The 4,677-nt window shown below is 48.1% G+C and overlaps 1 pseudogene; it reads left to right on the plus strand.

Moving 5' to 3' along the window:
- The first annotated feature begins 934 nt into the window (after positions 1-934).
- LOC114639882 lies at positions 935-3,617 on the plus strand (annotated as a pseudogene).
- The last annotated feature ends 1,060 nt before the right edge of the window (positions 3,618-4,677 follow it).

The following is a 4,677-nucleotide window of genomic DNA, read 5'->3' on the forward strand; positions in this document are numbered from 1 at the left end:
GAGGAGAGGAGAGGAGAGGAGAGGAGAGAGGCAGGCACAAATAGCCTGTGGTATGATGCGATGTCTGGGTACCACTGACTCCATCTCCCGGCTCTACTTCCTCAGTCACACATCTGCTTCCTTACTCCACAGCTGCTTCCAAAGGTACAAGTGACTAAGGCTCCTGTGACAGGAAGATGATGGACAGGCAGGTAATAAGAGGAGGTATTGAGAAGTATGAGCAAGCTGCCAGGGACCTGAGGCAGAGAGTGACTCAACTGCAGCTCAGAGGGCCAAGAGGGGCTTCGGGGACAATACAGGGAGTTGCTGGGTAAAAGATGACTTTCCAGACAAAGGAACAACAGGATGCAGAGGTGTGAGCAGCTGGCCTCTTTAGAGAGAAGTGAGAACTTCAGCAATACTGGAGCCTGGGTGTGAGGAGAGGAGGGGAAGCTAGACAAAAGCTGCAAAGTAGGTTAGAGCAGGCTGGGAGAGACTGGACACAGTGCAGCCTGTATTCTCCAGGCTGATGGTTTTCAGAGAAGTTCCTAGGGGCCAGTGAGGTGGCTCGGTGGTTAAGAGCACTGGAGGCTCTTCCAGAGGACCCAGATTCAATTCCTAGCACCTACATGGACATTCACAATGGGATGTAACTCCAGTTCCAGGGGGATTCCAGGCAGGCCCACTTCTGGTCTCTGTGGGTACTTGCATGCATGTGGTGCATAGACATATATACAAGTGAAACAGTCCTATACAGAAAATAAAAATAAGGGAAAACCACTGGGGAAGGCCCATGAGGTGGATGTGATGGCCATGGTGGGTGACGCGGATAGAAATGCTGGCCCAAATGGGGTTGCTCCTTGTGTGGGATGGATGGCTCCAGCAGGGACAAGCTGCTTCCTGTAGGATCCCTGTATATTGTTCAAAACATAATCAGAAAAGTATCTGCAGCTGGATGGCCCACATCTTCATGCATGGCATCCTGAAGTGAGGTCACCCCAACTACGAAGTCATGCTGGACCATTCACAGGGCTCCGCCCACCTTCTGAGACATGGGAGGCACAGCTGAATCCTTCCTACTGATGATTGAGGGCAAGCACAGCATATCCCATGGCTGCGGCACCTACCAGGCAAGGGCCTCTGTGCGGCAGGCTAGGTCTACAAGGGAGATAAGCAGATGTTGCACTTCTTGGATGACTTCAAAGGTTGTCCCAAAATGTACCAAACACATAGCCTGGCAGGTGAGGGTGCTTGAATGGAAGGGTGCCAGTGGCTCTGGGGACAGAGTTCAGTGCTTCGTGTATAGTATGGCCACCTACACACCCAAGTGATTGCGTCTTCCCTACCATGAAAGCTATGATTCTGAGGGCCCACACAACGCGGGAGAAAACAGGTAAGGGGCACTATAGTACCCCAGATGGCAACAGGATGGCAGGAGCCAAGGGGCAGCCTGGCACAAGCAGAGCTTTCCCGACTCAACATTGGTCTATGAAACACATTAACAAAGGTCTCTCTCTGCTACACAAATTTTACAAATAGTCTAATCTGATGTTACTTTATAGTGCTTGCTAGCTCAGGAGCTTCTGGGCTTACAGATGAGAAACACTCGAGTAAGGTCCCCTAAATGGCAGTTACAGAGATTTGCTTTGCTCTACCCTGAAGATGATGTCTTCTGGGACTAAAGACAGGGCTGCACTTGTGTCTCAGAAGCTGCACGGATTGCTTCCCACATATGGAACCTAGAAAAAAGTGATAGGGACAGCTGATCGGGGCTGGCTCAGTGTAAAACATCTTCAGTGAAAGCATGCTGCACCTATACTGTGTACTCCATCACTCCTTGCTGTTTCCAAATCACATACATACATACATGCATACATACATACATACATACATGCATGCATGCATACATACACACATACATACATGCATACATACATACACATATATACATACACTGTGTGTGGGCCCTGGATGTGTGTGCCTCAACATCACCTGGGAACCTGAGAAAAACAAAAACTCTCCGGCAAAGACCCACAGACAGACCCACAGACCTGGAAACTCTGAGTCTTGGGCACAATTATCTCAGTTTTATTATGTTTAGTTCTGAGATAGTGACTCTACCTCTGTTTTAAAATGCCCTACAAGGCAGGTTATATGGTGAAGGTCTATAGGCCAAGCCACTAAGAAGGCTGAGACATGAGAATCACTTGGACTCATAATTTTGGAATAGCTTGTGCAACATAGGGTAGCCTTATCTATAAAATCAGATTGTCAGATAGATAGATAGATAGATAGATAGATAGATAGATAGATAGATAGATAGATAGATAGATAGATAGGTGGAAAGACAGATAGATGGAAAGACAGACAGATAGACTGGGTATAGTAGTTCACATCTGTAAACCCATTTCTGGGGAAGCGGAGGCAGGAGGATAGCCACAAGTTCAAGGCCAGCCTGGGGTATATAGTGGGTTCCATGTCAGTTTGAGCCACACAGTGAAATCATCTCTCAAAAACTGGTAAAGCACCTAACACACAAGCATGAGAGCCTGAGTCCAGAATCCCCCAAACCCATAGAGAAAGCATGGTGCTGCTGTCACTCCAGCCTCGGAGGAGGGGTATAAAGGCAGGCAGATCCCTGAGGTTTATTGGCCAGCCAGGCTAGCTGCACTGATGGACTTCAGGCTCAGTGGACGCAGGTCTCAGGGGTTAGGACCAAAGTTCGGTTTTCAGCACTTAAGTCAGGTGACCCTCAAAGGCCTGTGACTCCAGCTCCAAGGCATTCCATGGCCTCTTCTGGTTCCTGTGGGCACCTGCATATACTCACAGAGACACATACACATGCACGCGCGCGCGCGCGCACACACACACACACACAAATAAAATATGATGGCAGAGGAATTCTAATTTTTAATTTTAAAAAAAGTTGTTTATTTTTGTTTTCCAATACAGGATTATTCTTTGTAGCCCTGGCTGTCCTGGGACTCTGTAGGTCAGGCTAGCCTTGAACTCAAATCTGCCTGCTTCTGCCTCTGGAATCAAAGGTATGGTGCACTACGACCACCTGGTGGCAGAGGAATTTTAGCACAAGATAACCTAGGCCATCTCCTGGACCACCTGGCCGCCACTGTTGCCAAGGAGGTACAGATTTACTGGAAGGTGGTGGCCACACGCTGTGTCAGCATCAACAGTTCTAGCAATTTCTACAGAAACAAGTCAAAGAGCCTTGGTTTCTCCGAAAGCAAATGAAAACCAACCATGCCTGAAGCCCCTGGCGTGTTCCATGCCAAGCTGTGCCTTCTGGCATACTGTGTGTTGGTATGCTTCCCCACAAGACTAATCCGAGCCAGGCCCTCGATGGGATCCCTCTACCCTAGGACAGGAAAAAGCAGATTATATCATGTTTGCCTCGAGTTTGTGTTGCTGACAATTACCAGAAAGTTTTCCTACCTGGAGCATGAAGCTCACAGTACAGTGGAGAGTACCAGGCAGTGACAGCCACCCTGGAGGAGAAGCAGGAGACCTGGATCCATTACTGGAAGAAGCTCGTGAGGCAACAGAAACAGTCGAAAAAGAACATGGAGAGGAAAATCGGTCACTCCACAAAGATCCTTAAAACCAGTGGACTTCTTGTGTGAGCCCAGTAGAATGTGCTTTAAAAACAAAACAAAAAACAAAGCAAAACAAAACAAGGCAAGACATTAAGCAAAGACCTATGCTGACCTCAGTCCACCACGTTTGAGTGCACACATGAATAAATCCATGTAAACAAATAAAACCAGGTGTGATGGTGCATGTCTATAACCCAGAACTCGGGGATCTGAGACAAGAAGATAGTCAAGGTTATCTTTGGATACTTAGGAAATTTGAAGCCAACTTGGGCTACATAAAACCTGCAAGCTCTGCAATCGGGAGGCAGAGGCAGGCAGATCTTTGAGTTCCAGGCTAACCTGGTCTACAAAGTAAGTTCCAGGACAGCCAGGGCTACAAGAGCTTTATGCAACTCTTAGCTTTTTTTTGTTTGTTTGTTTGTTTTTTGAGACAGGGTTTCTCTGTGTAGCTCTGGCTGTCCTGAAACTCACTCTGTAGACCAGGCTAGCCTCAAACTCAGAAATCCGCCTGCCTCTGCCTCCCAAGTGCTGGGATTAAAGGCGTGCAACACCACTGCCCGGCTTAGCTTTTTTTTTTTTTAAATAAACTGTCTTAACTCCTTCTGAGAAGGAAAAGGAAGGAAGGAAGGAAGGGAGGGAGGGAGGAAGGGAGGGAGAAGGAAGGAAGGACTTGTGCAGACTGCTTGGTATAGCCCTTCTCTTGCTCTTCTGCTGTCTTTAACAGACATTCAGAGTAACAGTGAGTTAAATAAAACAGAGATATCTGGCCAAAAGCGTCCCCAGGCGGGTATGCTGCCTTCAAGGTAAGACAGGCCCTGGCTGCCCGCATCCTGTGGCTCCACTGTGGCTATGGTATGGTTTCAAGGCAGCTTCTACCATGTTTCATCGCCACACAGACAGCACCAAGCGTAGACGTCATGGGCTCATTACGAATCTCTCCCACACTCACCCCACAGCTTGATGGCTAAAACTTAGTCACATGATCACACCTAAATGCAAGAGAAGTTGCAATCTTTAGGCTAGCTGAGTATCAGGGCTTCCTTGCAGGGTGGGGGATTGGGGGTGGAGAAGGGAGGAGACATGGAGG

The sequence above is a fragment of the Grammomys surdaster genome, unplaced genomic scaffold, assembly GCF_004785775.1.
Source record: "Grammomys surdaster isolate TR1022 unplaced genomic scaffold, NIH_TR_1.0 125756, whole genome shotgun sequence".
In the NCBI taxonomy this organism is placed as follows: domain Eukaryota; kingdom Metazoa; phylum Chordata; class Mammalia; order Rodentia; family Muridae; genus Grammomys; species Grammomys surdaster.